At 38.1% G+C, this 18,770-nt stretch overlaps 1 protein-coding gene across 1 annotated transcript in view; it reads left to right on the forward strand.

Annotated features, from left to right (window-relative positions):
• The window catches only part of LanB1 (laminin subunit beta-1), a 754,433-nt gene that overhangs the window by 223,753 nt on the left and 511,910 nt on the right, over positions 1–18,770 (forward strand). The gene's annotated exons all lie outside the window — the stretch shown is intronic.

The raw sequence follows: 18,770 nt of genomic DNA on the forward strand, positions 1-18,770 counted from the left end.
TATGGACGTCTGCATTACTTCAACCTTGGTACCACTTCTGGGTCTGACTCCCACTGATGAGACCTCAATAAAGGTTGAAACTGGTCTGGTAGTGACCCTTCCTATAATGCATAGCATTATACATGTCCATAAGGATATGTGCTTTGCTTTATGGAATACTAAGACAAGTGATGCGAAGGCATTAGCCTCTATATACGAGTTTCTCAGTCGTGAAGTTACTTAACACGTTCGCTGCCAACTACGAGTATACTCATATGTCGATTTACCGACCTCCTATGCCAAACATGAGTTAACCCTAAGTATAATTATCTTAATTTGGACCCTTGGATTCTGAATAAAGCGGAGAGCACGTCTGGGGGCTTGATAGAAGGGAAATAATTTCAACTAAAATATAGTATATTATGTATGTGCCTCAGAAGCCAACTACGAATATACTCGTATGTCGATTACCAACCTCCTATGCCAAGTGTGAGCTAATCCGTAGTATAACACGTAATTTGTAAATCAATTTAAAACTGATAAAAATCAATAAAAATAATAAAATGAAATCAATAGAATAAAAACCAATTTATTCAAATTACAAATGATACACTTTAAAACAATTTTCCACACACAATTGTGGTTTTTCCTGGCACACAGGACAATAATAACGTGTTTCAAGTCGTTGTTTGTTTCGTGTACATACTCGGCATGGCTTTGTCGGCAAATATTATTTTCTGTAGGTGGTAAAATTTCCAAATAATGAAGATCCTGAATCCTGCTGATAATCTGTGATGCTGTAAGCTTATCCATTCCAACAAAAACTGAGATAAATTGATCTCTAAATTTTAATGCAGTCATTGCGTTTCCAGTAATTATATTATAAAATTTATGCACATTTTGAATGTATATATCAAGAATGCGTATTACCAATTTCTTTGGCCATCTAATTGTCTTTCGTAAGGGCGAATAGTAAGAAAGCATTTGATCAGAAAGATGGATGCCTGACATACCCAAATTATAGTCTCTAACGATATTTGGTTTTAATTGAATTTTAACCATTCCGATTTTTTGCTTCAACCATTTAAAATTTGTGCATATTTGAAACGGAAAGAACTTCCCTCTTATCCTTCCATTTGTGATGATGAATTCATTAAATTCCTCATTGCTCATATTAGCATAAACTTCTAATTCTTTATCAGTAAGTTTTCTTTTACTGGTCATGGTGAAACTGAAGGTTTTTAGAGACTAGATGCAATAAACACATTCGTCAGCGCATGTAATATATGGATGGGGGTGATACGAGATTACTTGTAGTTGGTGTATGAATCAAAATTCTGTCTGATAAGCCAGCTACGAGATTACTCGTAGTGACCTTGAAGATGCGAAAGCGCTTTGCGTGCGGGAACAAACTATGCCCGAGGAGCATGGCAGCAAACGTGTTAACATGCAAACTTTGTTTGCTTACACTTGGATAAAGGATTAAACCAAGAATATAATTTCTTGGCATCCTTAATTTTTAGTGTAACCAAGTGGAAAAACTTTCAACTTGTTCTTGATAGATCATTAATGGCTGAGTCTGGCAACCCATTCTACTCACTCCCTACTCTCTGTGCAAAAAATCTGGTCTTCATAACCTTGCTAACCATGCCATCCTTCCTTGTTCCCTCTCCTCTCTTTCTATTCATATATTTCATTAAAAAATAAAAATTTCTTTAGCAGTTACTCTATAAAGCTCTTAAGTAACTTATATGTTGCTTTCGTATCCACTCTTTTCTGGCTCTTAGCTAAATTTTGTATCTATCCCACATACTCTCAGCCTATTTCCATAGATTGCTTCATAGACACATTGCCATTTTGGTTATTTGCCTCTGTATCATTTCTATCACTTCTATCCTACCACAAAAAAATCTTAGCAGTCAATATGTGAACATAATCCAGGTCAGTACAATCCTTATAAAGAAAGATAATAACCTCCTTACACACATTTGTCTGTCTGTGGTTTGTCAACATCACACAAATATAAGTGATCCTTTGAACTATTTTACCCACTGTTTGGATATGACCTATAAACATCAACTCCCTGTTCACCATTCTAGATCCATAGTCTCATCATTTTCCTGCATGGTAATCTCATCAACATAATACACAGCTGTAATGACCATTGCCATGTTTCTACTCCAGAGTAGGGTTTCTAATTTTTGTTCTCACCATTTCTTCACACATGCAGTTTGTGTTGGTTTTTTTGCATGATTTCCATACCACATTAACTGGAGAGCTAGCACATCCTTCATTGACAGGTACAGCAGTAAAACAGCTTCCGTAGACTGGTTGCCAGATAATATAGAAAACTAAACCTGTGGGTAATGCTTCAGGCGGGCTGCAAATAATCCTACTGCTTACTCTGAAAGGTTGTGTCTGAAGGAAGCCTGAGAATAGTGGTTTGCAGCTTACACTGTCACACTTCAATTAGAGTCTGGGCACTTCTTGTGTGGGAGTTGTGCTTCATCCCTACTGCATGCCCTTACTATACATATTCCCAATATTTCATCATGAAAGTTAACATGAGAAAGCATAATATCGCTGTAGGTAAAATAAAATCTCCCAGCAAAAAATTTCAAAATATATAAAAAATAGAACAAAAAATTGTACCTCCCCCCTAAAAAAAAAAAAAAAAAAAAAACAATTGTCAAAAACATACCTCATGAAATTGCAAAAAAAACCCCAACAAAATTTCATGTAAAATAAAACCCTTAAACATTGACTTCTGGGTCAATATCCAGAATTAACATCAGTGATGGGCACCACCATTTAATTTATAGGCATCCACATTATCTATTATTCATCACTTAACCTTAACTGGTCTCTTCTATGATTACAACTCACCTGAACTTTCCACATTACTTCTACCTTCCTTAAGTAGGACAGAGCATGTGCTTATGTTGAGTTCATTGTCTTCTTTGTCTCACATTGTCCTTGTCTTCTCACTTTGTTGCCGTCTTCATCTGCTGCCTTCACTCGTCTCATAAATCTGATAACTATGAGGGTGGTATGAAAAGTTCTTGGCCTAACAATGAAAAAACGAATTTATAATTTCAAAATTATTTTTATTTTTCAACATAATCTCCCTTAAGACTAATACATTTATTCCAGAGATGCTCCAGCACCATTAGCCCATCCCTGTAATGGTTCTCAGTAAGATCTGCAAAATGCAGCTACAATCACCTCTTGATTCGAAGAAAAACGCTGACCAGTGAGGAAGAGTTTTAGTTTTGGGAAGAGATAGAAGTCAAAGGGAACTAAATCTGGGGAATAGGGTGGATGTTCCAACAATTCATAGCGCAGATCCCTTAATTTTCCCATTGCCAAAACACTTTTGTAGGCAGGTGCCTTGTCCTGATGAAAGGTGATTTTTTTTTCTTCTGCAAACCGGGTCTTTTCTCACAAATTTTTTCATCTAGTCTGATTAAGAGATTGGAATAATATTCCCCGGTTATTGTTTTACCCTTTTCAAGATAATTAATAAACAAAATGCCTTTAGCATCCCAAAACACTGATGCCATGACCTTTCCTGCTGATGGAACCAACTTTGTCTTCATTGATGCTGAACAACTGGCTTCTGTCCACTGTTTTGACTGCTGTTTGGATACTAGTGTGTAATGGTGAATACAAGTCATCCATAGTAATAAATCAATGCACAAAATCAGTTTTATTCTTGTTAAAATGCTCAAAGCGCTGTTCAGAGATTTTCATGCAAGTGCGTTTTTGATCTTTTGTGAGGAAGCGCGGCACCCATCTTATGCAAAGCTTTTTCATATGCAATTCTTCATGCAAAATATATCCTACATGTTCTTTTGAAATGCCTATAGTCTCAGCAATTTCATGCACTTTGACTCGCCGGTCATCCAATACTACATCATGCACTTAATCAATGATTTCTGGTGGTGTTGCACTTTTTGGATGCCCTTCACATGGATCATCTTCAAGGCTGGTATGGCCACGTTTAAACTCAGCAGCCCATTTCTTAATTGTCAAAAACAAAGGAGAAGAGTGCCCATAAACTTTTATGAACTTTGAATGAATTTTTTTTGTCGTTAAACCTTCTTTTACAAAGAGTTTTATCCATTTCAAGGGATACGGACAATACTTTTGCTTCAGACAGCAGTATAAAACAAACTACTTGATAAAATGACTTGCAATTTCAATGGATGCTTATGACAGATGTACCAACTTAGAAAAAAAAATCTCTTGCAGATAGTGTTACCATGTATGGTCGAGGCCAAGAACCTTTCAGATTACCCTCGTATACTGGTCTTTTAGATTATTTATCTGTAAAAGTTGATCACATAATAAGCTAATTACCCAAACAGTGAGATTATCTTCCTTGGAGATTTCAACACCTATAATTCACACAACTTCCCTCCTCTCCTGATTGAAAGGATCAAGCTGAAAGAGAAGCCAAATCATTTGCTGTCAGTAATGATCTAATACAAATTGTGTACCAATGAAAATCTTCCGTGGAGCTTTTCTTAAATAACCCTCTCTCCAAATACACCATTGATGTTACTTCTCCTCATGGCAACTCTGACCGTAATCTTGTCCATGTTTCATTTTCTGCAGATTGCCCTTATCCTCGTAGTCTTGATCCCATGTAATGCAGCTCTATTGAGGTGCTAATTGGAAATACCTTCAAATTTGTGTATCTCTTGCCATGGTCTAATTATTGTTTCTGATCTCCTAATCCAAGTACATTTATAATTGACAGTTTTTTCTGGAATGGGTATCTTTATTGATTTTATTTATTAATTTAATTTATTAGTTAAAGAATAATTTTAAATAAAGTTAAAGCATAAAGATTCAATTTCACCACCATTCAAGGCAGCAATACAAACATCAGTCATATACACCACCACTTACAGACATCAAAACTTGATCTTATTTTCCTAACAGAAACCTAATTGGCATCCTCCATGACCACAGCCTACCTCAGCTGTCCCAACTATATCCTGTATAACACATTCTGCAAAAAGGGAAGAATATGTGCTTTTGTAAAATTGATATTCCTTGCCAAAGGTTATCCGACTTGGAATCCCTTCTTTTTAACCTGCTCTGGCTCAAGTTTTCCATGTCTCACTTTACAGCTGTCATTTGCCTGCCTTTGAAGCAAATGAAGGGACTCCTCCAACTCTGACAATTATACTTCCCTTTTTTTGACTACTTATCACTAAAAATTGATTTCATGCAAACTAACTACCAAAATTTTGAGATTGTTTTCCAAGGCAGCAAACTGGCTCCCCTCCAACTTCATAGATCAAGGAAAGGGAAGCTGATCATTTGCCGTCAGTCTTGACCTAACACAAATAGTTAACCTACCTACCAATATTCCAGAAAATTTAATTATTCTTCTAAAACTGGATCTTTTTGTTTTTAACTATCTCTCCCTCTAAATACACTGTGGATGTCTTCTCTCCCCTTGGCAACTCTGACCATAATCTTATTCAAATCTCTCTCTCTCTCTCTCTCTCTCTCTCTCTATACAGTTTGTTCTCCTCCCTCCCAGCCAAGCCCAGTACTTTATGGACTACAGTTATGCCATTTGAGATAACTTCCAGAATTTTTATGCCTCTTTTCCATGGTCAGATTATTTCTTTTGCTCTCCTGATCCAGACATCCGCACTGAACGAATAACAGAAATAATCCTCACTAGAATGAGAGCCTTCATTACCCACTCCACTGCAAAGCCCCATGCAGTATCCATTTTTGGTTCTCAAAAAAAAATGTGCCTCTGCCATCCATGATAAAAACACAGCTATGTTCAACAGCTTAAATTGAAAACTCCAGCTTCTTGTTAAACTTATACAACAGCTAGAAACGTGTGTAAAAAGTTATCAATGATTCCAAAACAGACTCGCCTCTTGCTCATCTGTCAGTTGAGCCTTCTGCTCCTCCTTACGAAGGCTGTTGGACATAACTTCTGCCCTTCCATATTATCACCTCTCTTGCATCATGATGGCACTATGGTAACCTCACCCAAGGAAAAGGCAGCCCTCTTGGCATCAGATTTTTTTCCTCCAACTCCTGCCTGGACAACCAAAGCAAATCACCTCGCATACTTCCACAAACTGCCTACTGCATGCTTCCTCTGAACTTTTGCCAAAAGGACATCAGAAAAACCCTCATTAATCTTATACTAATAAGGCTCTTGATCTCCATAATTTAGTGAATGAAGAAAGATACACTTCATTTCCATTTGATAATGTTCTGATTTCCAGTCAAGATTAATTTTCCTTTCTTGGACTGACTTTCACCCGTGGCTTATCCTTATAGCCTCCAGGAAACTTGGTATTTTTTGTCATTCAAAACTTCTCTCTTAGTCAACGCATAACACTTCACAAATCCAAAATCTGAATGATTGTAGATTATTATTTTCACATTTGGGATATTGTACCAAAATCTTCATATGAGTTCTTAATTGTATACAGAAGCAAGTAATATGCCTAATAGGTGAACCTCTGCCCCCCCCTTTCCTCCTTCCCAGCAAACTTTCTGCAATATGCTTTTTATAGATACTTTCATGGCTCAACTAAACACTAGCCAGTACCACTCCTCCCCTTTCCTCTAATCATATAATAACACAAGTAGCCACTGGCCAATATCCATACAATGTTCAACTCCAGACATTCTTGTCTTTTTTTTTTTTTTTTCCTTTCTTCCTTCTACCTCTGTTCTTTGGAAAAATTTTTTCTGTACTGTTTTCCCCGATGAATACAACCGTTTCTGTTTCAAAAAAAATTTGTTGATAGATTACTTCTTTGGTCTTCACCCGTTTCCACATATAGCACTGTTGTGTTTGTAGGTTTAGGGATGTTTAATATTTTTTTTTATATTATTATTATTATTATTATTATTATTATTATTATTATCTGAGCCCTCCAGGGAGTCAAGGACTCATCGAGGGAGGCTGTAAATTATCCAACACAACTATCATACCTTCCCTTAAATTCATTTACACTAGATGCACTCACTACCCCTAAGGGCAAATTATTCCACTCACTCACTGCTCTCTGAGAGAAAAACCTAGCTCTTACCCCTTTCTTGGCTGAGAACAACCTTAACTTCCATGGATGCCCCCGTGTTCTCTCCCCCACTTTCCATATAACAAAAAATTTCATCATTTGATATGCTATAACACCCATTCAAAAGTTTATAGACCTCTATCATATCACCCTTGTTTCTCCTGTTAACCAGAGTCTGTAATCCACATACTCGCAATCTGTCCTCATAATCTAAATCCCATAATCCGGATATAATCTTTGTAACTCTTCTTTGCACCCTTTTCACAGCTTCTTTATCCCCTTGAAACCCGGGAGACCAAATCTGCGCACAGTAATCCAAGCGTTGTCTTATCAAAGCCTTATAAAGAAGCAATATTACTTCCTTATCCTTACATGTCAAGGTTTGCTTCAGCATAGAAATTATCCTCTGAATTGTATTTGCAACTTTTGCTATGTGACGTTTGAACTTTAAATTCTTATCGACCAATACACCAAGATCCCTTGCCTCTTCAGTTTCTTGTAGCATAACGCTGCTGGATCTCTAATCATGCCAAAGTGCATAATTTTACACTTACTAACATTAAACTGAGAGCCATTTTCGTTTGCCCAGATTTCCAGTCTATTCAAATCATTTTGTAATTGCTGAATATCAGTAGCATCCCTGATTGCCCTGCCCATCTTTACATCATCAGCAAACAATTGCAAATCTGATGATAGACCCTGCTTGAAGTCATTAATGTATAGATTGAACAATAATGGTCCAAGGACTGAACCCTGAGGTACAGCACTGGTTACCTTAAATCTGGTTGATTTACACCCACTGTATACCACTTTTTGATATCTGTCTGTTAACCATTCCCTGATCCAAGTCAATAGATTATATTCCAATCCCATATTCTCCAGTTTACACAACAGCCTATCGTGTGGTACCCTATCAAATGCCTTAGAAAAACCAACATTATCATAGTGTATCCATTTCCTTTATCCAACTCGGCCGTAATATTGTTATAAAATATGAGCAAATTGCTAAAACATGACCTTCCTTTAGTAAACATATGCTGTTCCCTACAGAGTGTAGAATGATTGTCTACCCATTTCTGTATGCGAGTTCTTACTAACTTCTCTAAAATCTTCACTACTACACCGGAAATACTAATAGGTCGGTAGTTAGACACATCAGTTTTTGCACCAGTGTGCAATGGAACTATATTACATTCCTTCCATACCTGTAGTATCATTCCTGAGCTGAGACTCAAGTTATACAAATGTGTGAAAGGCCTAGCCACAGCTGAACATTCCTTTAACAAATGGCCAGATATTCCATCTGTCCTTGTTGACAAATTCTTATCTAGGTTATGCAAAAGCTCTTCAACCTTATTTTCATGCACCTCTAACTCTTCATCCAACGTAGCAGTAGCACTGTGCACCATACTACATACACCTGGTTGATATATCTTAGCAAAGTGAGCACTCATTGACTGAACAATCTCCTTAGCTTCCGACAATCATGTACCATCTGCATTCAATAAAGTTATTCTTCCACATTCATTCTTTCTTTTGTTTGCGGCATAACGATAAAATTCTTTTGGATTGCCTTTAGCTTACATGGTCAATTTCTTTTCATACTTTGTTTTAGTCTCACAATACTCATTACTTTTCTGGCCTGAGCTTTATATATATATATTTCATAACTCCTCTCACTCTTATTCTCACGATACTCTTTCCACATCATCTTTTTCTTGTGGATTTCTAGCTTAATAAGGCTGCACATCCATTTCACACCCAACCTATTTACTCTTCGAACACTAGGGATACATTCAGGTACCGCCTTATTCAAGCACTTTTTCAAAGATTGTCCATCCCCATTTCATTCCTATGCATTGTTGACATTTTTTCCATTCAGTAACTGATACCATGGGACCAAAGATAATATTCTTCTAACTTGATCATAATTTCCAGCTTAGTAATTCAGCATGTAACCTGATTTAATCGGAGTTTCAATACAAGTAGATACTTCCCAAGAAAGAACAGCATGATCACTGTCACCAATTGATGGTAAAATAGCTATATTCTTGACAGAGATCCCTTCTGACGCTATGAGCAAATCCAACACTCTTTCACCTTGAGTTTCTTCTTTCACATGCTGCTTGAGAAAGTTATCCTGCAACTGGCAACCATTACACTTTGCCTATTTAGTCTGTTCAAATAATCTTGCAGAATCTCTACAGGAATCTTTACTAACTGTTGCCTTCTCTCAGTTTAACATCATTGCAAAACATCTGGATATTTCCTCTCAGATAATTCCCAATATCAATAATGTACAAAATGAACGACGGTTGCTCAAGTACAGTGCCATATCTCATTTTACTGGTCACCTGCCTCCACCTTGATTCAATTCTGTCATATACTACTCTTTAATGTCTGTTCATTAGTCACCCTCATCAATGTCACCAGCTTAATGTCCATCCCCATTTCTTTTATTTTATATGATCAAGTCCTGTGAGATGTCTTTGAAAAGTCTAGCACATCACGGTGTAGCTGTTTCCCCTTATCCAACTCAGCTGTCACTTAATTGTAGAAAGGAAGTAAATTGCTAAAACAGGACCTCCTTTTCATAAAAAACCATGCTGTCGCCTACAGTGTATCATATTCTCTTAACCAGCTTTTCCAAAATTACCACTCCTGACACACTAATAGTCAAATCATTAAGTGATTACCTTGAAAGTGCAAGAGAAATGAGTGTTCTTGTCTAGACTGTTTAAGTCTCAACATTGGCATAGTGTCTTTTAATCTCCTTTATGTAATGAGACTATCTCGTCCTCTTTCTGCTCTCTTGACACTATGCCAATGTTGATACTTAAACAGTCTAGACAAGAACACTCATTTCTCTTGCACTCTCAAGGTGATAACTTAGTGATTTGACTATTTCTTCTGTTCTCTCACTTCCCTACCATCAACATTCATTAAAGTTTTCCATAATTATTCTTTCTTTTACTCCCCATGTAAGTGGGTGGGTTATTTGTGATTTCCTTTGGTCTGCTTGGCTAATTTCCTTTCAGATGTGATTTCACATTTCTTGCTATGCTGGTTGCTCTTCTTGCTTGTGCTTTTTATTGCTCATGTGCCTGTTGATTACCTTTCTCCTTATACACCCTCTATCCAGAAAGAAACCGAACTTTTGATAGAAAATAAAACGCAGGCCAATTATAATTATTCAAATCATTTATTTCAATCAATATACTCTCCCTCAGCTTTGATACAGCATTTGGCATGGTTCAATTAATTCGTTAAATGAGTTTTTTTTTTTTTATATCGGTTTTTGGGATACTGTTGAGGATCGTGGTTACTGTCACTTGAACATTTTCAGTTGTTTCATATCGCTTTCCTTTCATCGTCAAATGAAGTCAGGGAAAGAGAAAGAAGTCACAGGGTGTTAAATCAGGTGAATACGGCGAGTGATCCAACACACAAACTTGGTTTTTGCTCAAAAACTGTCTCACAATGTGCGAACAATGTGATGGTGCATTATCGTGCAAAGGTGACCATCTGCCTGCATCACGATATTCATGCATACATGACGAATTCTTGCAATAAATCGCTTCAAAACTTTGAGATAAAACTCACCATTGACTGTTTGGCCAGGCGGAACAAATTCTTTGTGGATAATGCTCTTGGAATTGTAGAAACAAATCAGCATTGTCTTTACTTTTGACTTCTCCAAGCGATTTTTTTTCGGATGCCCCTCTTCTAGTAGTCACCACTCAGCACACTCTGGCACTTTGTTTTGGGCTCATACTCAAAACACCACGTTTCATCACCAGTAACGATCATTTCAAGGAAGTTTGAATCCTTATGAGTGGTTTTAATGAGGTATTCAATTCAACACATTTTTTGGTTGTCGGTCAACTTGTGGGGAACAAATCGTGAATTCAATTTACGAAGGCCCAAACTCTCGGTCAAAATGTTGTGCACAGTTGATTTTGGAATCCCCAATTCATCTTCAATCAATTTCATGGATGATTTGGGGTTTTCTTTGCTGAAATCACGCAATTTTTGGATGTTAACTTCGCTCAGTCCAGTTTTTGGACGGCCTAGCTTTTTGTCCTCAAACGTCTCGCGACCACTTTGAAATCTCTTAAACCGCTCGTAAACTTGAGTATGGGATGAGCATTCATCACTGTATGCCTTTTGAAGCATTTGATGCATTTCGGTAAAACTTTTACCAACTTAACACAAAAGTCAATCTCAGCTCTCTGTTTGAAACTGATTTTCCGACCGTTCATCAAAACATACTGTCATTCTTGTCACTATAACTCAGCTTCTAATGAAACAAATGTCATAAACAGTTGACACAACACTAATGAAGGTTGCCACTTTCGACAACAAAAAGATACAACAAGTGGCGCCACTAGTTTCTTCTATTTTCGAAAAGTTCGGTTTCTTTTTGGACAGAGGGTGTATTCGCTCCACAACATTTTGTTTATTAGTACATCTAGTTTTAATAATGTTGTTCATCTGTTTATATCCCATGATAACTAATAATTAAGGAATTGACAGCGTAGACTAGAAATATAAATTAAATAAACTTTAATATATACCTTCCGATATTTCGGCAAACGTCACGTTGCCATCTTCTTGGGAACTTAATACAAAGACAAGTGCACGCAAGTACTACATAACAGCAAATGAGAACGGAAGCAACCATTTTCCTAAAGTCCTGATAGTTCCCCCTGGCGGGCTATATTGGTAGTTCTTGGTCTTTGGGCTGAAGTTCTTCTGATAAATATTTCCCAAATTTGGGGCAGTCTCATGCATCCAAATTTGTTGAGGTTTGGCATGTTCCTAAGGTCTGAGGCTGATTCCATGAATAATCTTTCATATTTGAACTTGCTGCGGTGTATTACTGTGGCTTTCTTCCATCTTATTCTGTGGCGAGTATCCAGAGTGTGGTCTGCAAGCCCAGAGTGGCTGTACTGGTGAAATCGGATGTAATCCTTGTGTTCTGAGATTCTGATATTTGCTGTCCTGCCTGTTTGGCCAAAGTAGGATAATTTACAGCTGCAATGGATCTGGTATACACCAGGTAGGTCTAGGGGAAGTGGTTGGTCTTTAGTGGAGCGGATAAGGGATGCCAATTTTCTATATGGTCTGTAACAAGTGGTCAAGTCATGTTTTTTTAAGATTTTGTTGATTTTTTCCGAGTAAATTATCCTACTTTGGGCAAACAGGCAGGAAAGCAAATATTAGAATCTCAGAACACAAGGATTACATCTGATTTAACCAGTACAGCCACTCTGGGCTTGCAGACCACACTCTGGATACTCGCCACAGAATAAGATGGAAGAAAGCCACAGTAATACACTGCAGCAAGTTCAAATATGAAAGACTATTCATGGAATCAGTCTCAGCCCTTAGGAACATGCCAAACCTCAACAAATTTGGATGCATGAGACTGCCCCAAATTTGGGAAACAATTATCAGAAGAGCTTCAGCCCAAAGACCAAGAACTACCAATATAGCCCGCCAGGGGGCACCATCAGGACTTTAGGAAAATGGTAGCTTCCTAGCTTCTGTTCTCATTTGCTGTTATGTAGTACTTGCGTGCACTTGTCTTTGTATTAAGTTCCCAAGAAGATGGCAACGTGACGTTTGCCGAAATATCAGAAAGTATATATTAAAGTTTATTTAATTTATATTTCTAGTCTATGCTGTCAATTCCTTAATTATTAGTTATCATGTCTAACCAGCGTATAAGCCTCTCTACAAGAATTACGATCATCCACAGAGATTCCTTCGCACACAAGGCCCGCCATTATGGCAAACTGAAGCTGAAGTCATCCAGACAACTTAACTGTCTAGCATTCCTAAAACGCTGCCGGGATAATCAAGTCATCTCTAACTGTGTAAAATTTAAACACCGCTTCTTTTCACAGAAAGCTCTCCGTATCTACAACTGGACGAGCCAGGTTTTACTTCGGGAGCAAATTACTGCTACACGCGGTTCCCTTGCCGACATAAACAGAGGTATTTTAGCACTAGAAAATGAGCTTTCAAATACACTTAATCACGAGCTTTGATCAGTCCTACATGACGTCTCGTGTACAGCGGCTAATAAAGAATTCGAAAATACGGAGTCGACATATCAACAAGTTTGATAAATTAATAAAAAACTCGGCTTCCAAACCTAAACTACAAACCAACACTGTAGTTAACCTTTCTTCAGTTATCTTGAAGCCTGAAGCACTCAACGCTCTGTCACGTGGTCACAACTTCGCCATGGCTCCTAGGAAATTACCAGCTGAGGAATTAATGATCCAAATTGAACGCGGGATTCGCCACCTTCCAAACCACATCGCCAACGATATTAGATTGGATGTAGCCTATGTTTCACAAAAGCAAAACCTCCAAAAACCAACATATCCATTAGTGAATACAAGTCACTACAAGAATTGAAGAAAAACAAAGAAATCGTTATCACCAAAGCGGATAAGGGGAATGCCACTGTGGTACTCAGTCTCAATGACTACACAGGTAAGCTTAAAACATTACTATTAGATCGAGCCACTTACCTCCCTATTGAATACAATCCCACCAACTCTCAAATTAGAAAACTCCATAGGCTCCTTAAGAAGGTCACTTCTTGGCCTGTGGTGATTACCTACAGACTAAAACTGTATAACTCTAGACCCCCCCCCCCCTGCATATATGGGCTCCCAAAAATACATAAAGAAAACGTACCATTACGTCCCATAGTGGATGGCATTGATCCCACCATTTACACACTAGCCAAGCATTTAGCCAAAGCGCTCTCACACTATACTGGCAACACACCATCGCACATAAAAAACTCAGCCCACTTCAAAGCCAGTATAGAAAACCTTACACTCCAACATAGTGATATAATGGTCAGTTTTGATGTCTCCTCCTTATTCACGAATGTCCCCTTCAAAGAAACCTTAGAGCTAATCCAAGCTAAATTTCCTCCCGATATCTCAGCCCTATTTCAGTTTACAATGAACTCAGGCTATTTCGTTTGGCAGGAAAAATTCTACAAACAGATAGAGGGGACAGCCATGGGTTCACCACTTTCCCCACCCTTGGTCAACTTCTTTATGGAAACTTTTGAAGAGAAAGCCTTAAACTCAGCCGCACAAAAACCTACCATATGGCTTCGCTACGTTGATGATGTGTTCGCTATTTGGCCACATGGCCCGGATTCACTCCTCTCCTTCCTAACACACTTAAACAACCAACACCCTAGAATCAAGTTCACCCTGGAAAAAGAGAAAAACAATAACCTCAACTTCCTAGACACACTAGTCACCCGCCAACCTGATGGAACCTTGGTTTTCTCAGTTTATAGAAAACCCACCCATACAGGCAGATACATTCACCAACAATCCCATCACCCCCCCCCCCTCACAACAATATGGAGTTATCATCATCATCATCAAATTCCTGCCATGTACCCTCAAGGGGTGTACAGGATATGACAGTACTACATGAAAAAATTACATCATTACTAACTTCCTATCTACAATTTTCCTCCAAATCAGTCTGTTACTTGTCAAGACTCCAACATTATCAGATCTTATATTTCTATCGTCTAAGGCACTTTGTACCGTATCAATCCACCTATATCTTGGTCTTCCTCTGGGTCGTTTTCCTGCCAACCTGGCAGAGAACACTTGTTTTGCTAATCTTTCCTCTCCCATTCTATTTAAGTGACCATACCATCTGAGATTAGCTCTGCTAACGCATTCCTGGATGCTGACAATGTCAAGTTCTTTCCTAATATCCTCATTTTTAATATGATATTGCCATTGATGCCATCTGTTCACGCCTCTAATCTTTCTCAGGACTCTCATATCTGCGGTCTCTAGTCTTTGGTCAAGTGTTTTACTTCTGACCCAGTTCTCAGATCCATAAGTTAAAATTGGTTTGAACACAGTCTTGTATACAGCTAATTTAGTGTTCCGACTAATTTCTTTCTTATTCCATATGAATTTATTCAATTGACTTTCCACGATACCAGCTTTGCTGATTCTGTTGTCTATTTCTATATTTAGTTTACCATCTTCAGTAAAAATTGTGCCTAAGTAGCTGAAATGTTTTACTTGTTCCACAGGTTCTCCATTCACAACACAGTTGACATTTTCAATGATTCTGCCTATTTTCATTGTCTTTGTCTTTTTATAGCTGACCTTCATACCATATCTATTACAACAGCAATTCAATTTAGTCAGAGAATCTTGCAGACTTGTAGCGGATTTATTTAGAAGTATAACATCATCCGCATAAAGCAAAGAGCTGACATTAACATCTCCAATTTTGATATCAGGTTTAATACCACATTCCTTCATAATGTGATCCATATAGATAATGAATAACAGAGGGGATAATGTACATCCTTGTCTCACACCAGATTTAACATTAAACCATCTTCCTGTACTTCCTTCAATTCTAACTGCTGACTCACAACTCAAATAAAGACTAAGTATTGCTTGATATAATGCCCCATTGACACCATATAACTGCAGCGTATTGAATAGCTTCTCTCTTGGCACCTTGTCATATGCCTTTTCCAAATCGACAAAACTTAAATACAGATCTTTGTTATATTCCCATGCTTTCTCGACTATTTGTCGTAAAGTGAAGATCTGATCCTGACAGCCTCTATTTGGCCTGAATCCAGCTTGTTCTTCACCAAGCTTTTCTTCCACAATTCTTCTCAACCGTTTCTCAAGTATACTTGCATAGATCTTGCCAGGAACACTCAGTAGGGAAATACCTCTGTAATTCTCACATTCAGTTTTATTTCCCTTTTTATATATGGGTACTATGAGAGCTCTACTCCAATCATCGGGAATTCGTCCCTCTGTCCAGGCTTTCTGAACTATGCAGTGCAGCCACTGTAAGACTCTTATACCACCATACTTCAGCATTTCTGGTCGAATATCATCTACTCCTGCTGCCTTTCCACATTTCAGGCCTTTGATGGCTTTTTCTACTTCAAGTATGGATATGTATTCCTGACTGCATGCCTGGTCAGTGTTTTTTATCACTGTGCTGTCATCACTGCTTGTTTCATTTAGCAGTTTTTCAAAGTAATTACTCCATACTTCAAGGATATCTTTTTCTCCTGTTTTCATTTCACCTTTATCATCTCTAATTCCTTTTACAGCACTCTTTCCTCCATTCCTAAGCTTCTTCAACAACCTCCAGAATATTTTGCCACCTTCTTGATATTTATTTTCTATATTTTGCCAAAGTCCTCCCATGACTTTTGTTTAGCTAGTTTTACACAGTGTTTAGCATTCTTGCATTTGTCTCTATATTCTCTAAGAGCACAAGCTGACTTATTTGCCAGGAACTTTTGATATGCTTTCTTCTTTTCCTTCACTGCCTCTTTAACTTCCTGTGTCCACCAGGGGGTTCTGATTTTTTTATCTTTGCACTCAACCTCACCACATGCCTCTCTGGCAGAATCAATCAATGTTTCCTTCAGAGTTTGCCACTGAATCTCCAAGGTTTGATTCCTGTTCTCAAACTCTTTCATTTTCTTTTCAATAATATTTCTGTATTTTAGTCTACAGTTTACATCTGAGAGCTGCTCAACTTTTATTCGTTTTAAAACTTTCTTACATGATATTCTTTTCAATATGAAATTCAATTTTATCCTGCTCAAGACTAAATAGTGATCACTTCCAATTTCAAATCCTCTGTACACTCTGGTGTCCTGCACCAGGGAGAAAACATCACTATCAACAATAACATAGTCAATGAGACTTTTCTTATTCCTAGCCTCTTCTCTCCATGTGAATTTGTGCACATTTTTATGTTGGAACATGGTGTTAGTAATAACCAGTCCATGTCCTGAGCAGAAATCCAACAGATATTTGCCATTATTATTAGCTTTGCTCTTTTCTCCAAATTTTCCCAAAATATTTTTGTATGTCTCACAATCATTTCCTACTCTACTATTTAGATCCCCAACAAGGACCAACTTTTCCTTTTTCATTGTGTCAGTTGCTTTTTCTAAAGCCTCAAAAAATTCCTCCATTTCTACCTTAGTAGAACCTTCTGTGGGACCATAGGCACAAATAAGTCTCATTGTCCAGTTCCCCATTCTCATATTTGCCCACATTACTCTACTTGAGACCGACTGCCATTCAAGAAGATTAGCCTCGTATTTTGTGTTGAATACTATGGCTACTCCTTCTTTTCCTTGATTGTTATTGCCTGAATATAACATTTTGTATTTATTGCTCAGAAAGATCTCACCAGTTTTGGTCTTTTTTGTTTCAGTCACCCCTATTATGTCAATCTGGTACTTATCTAATTCCTCAGCTAGCTCCATTTCTTTGCCATTCAGGCTTCTTACGTTGATAGTACCGATCTTTAACTCTGGTGATGTTGAGATGGGGTTTGTTTTCAGATTTGTTCCAGTAGCTGACTTTTCGCTGTTCGCCCTGGTTCCCTGGTGAAAACAACGGGGGCCTTGTTTAACCGGGCGACGCCCCAGCCGGCATGAAATTTTGTCATGTTGTACCATCATTTTTTATTTTGGTTTAACCAATAAGAATACAATTTGGTCGGCTAAATCCCAAATTGCCAGCCCATCCTCGTTCGTTCAGTATCAAAGTAGATACCCAACAGGGTGCACCACGAGAAGGTGAGGATTGGACATTAGGTCAGAAGCCCTGGTCGGTTCTCTGCATTCCTTTAAAGGCTATGTGGAGGTCTCCTCTCAGTTATACAGCTTTGACCCTTAAGCACCCCATATGGAGTTATTAAGACACTATTCAACAGGGCAAAAATAATCTGTTCAAATGATCACGCCCTAACCACTGAACTAAATCACATCCGTGACACTTTCTCAGCCAATGGCTACCCCCCCCCCCCCAAAAAAAAAGAATCCAAAAAATACTTAAACCAGTTATCCACAACCCCCCCCCCCCCTTTCACAAAAAAGATTACTCTAAATCCATCACCATTCCCTACATCAGAGGCACCTCAGAAAAAATCAACAAAATCTTAAAAAAACATGACTTGACCACTTGTTACAGACCATATAGAAAATTGGCATCCCTTATCCGCTCCACTAAAGACTAACCACTTCCCCTAGACCTACCTGGTGTATACCAGGTCCATTGCAGCTGTAAATTATCCTACTTTGGCCAAACAGGCAGGACAGCAAATATCAGAATCTCAGAACACAAGGATTACATCTGATTTCACCAGTACAGACACTCTGGGCTTGCAGACCACACTCTGGATACTCGCCACAGAATAAGATGGAAGAAAGCCACAGTAATACACCGCAGCAAGTTCAAATATGAAAGACTATTCATGGAATCAGCCTCAGCCCTTAGGAACATGCCAAACCTCAACAAATTTGAATGCATGAGACTGCCCCAAATTTGGGAAACATTTATCAGAAGAACTTCAGCCCAAAGACCAAGAACTACCAATATAGCCTGCCAGGGGGCACCATCAGGACTTTAGGAAAATGGTAGCTTCCTAGCTTCTGTTCTCATTTGCTGTTATGTAGTACTTGCGTGCACTTGTCTTTGTATTAAGTTCCCAAGAAGATGGCAACGTGACGTTTGCCGAAATATCGGAAAGTATATATTAAAGTTTATGTAATTTATATTTCTAGTCTACGCTGTCAATTCCTTAATTATTAGTTATCATGTCTAACCAGCGTATAAGCCTCTCTACAAGAATGTTTAT

Source organism: Typopeltis vanoorti, chromosome 11 (genome assembly GCF_054136105.1).
Source record: "Typopeltis vanoorti isolate ZY-2024b chromosome 11, IOZ_Tvanoo_1.0, whole genome shotgun sequence".
NCBI classification, from domain to species: Eukaryota; Metazoa; Arthropoda; class Arachnida; order Uropygi; family Thelyphonidae; genus Typopeltis; species Typopeltis vanoorti.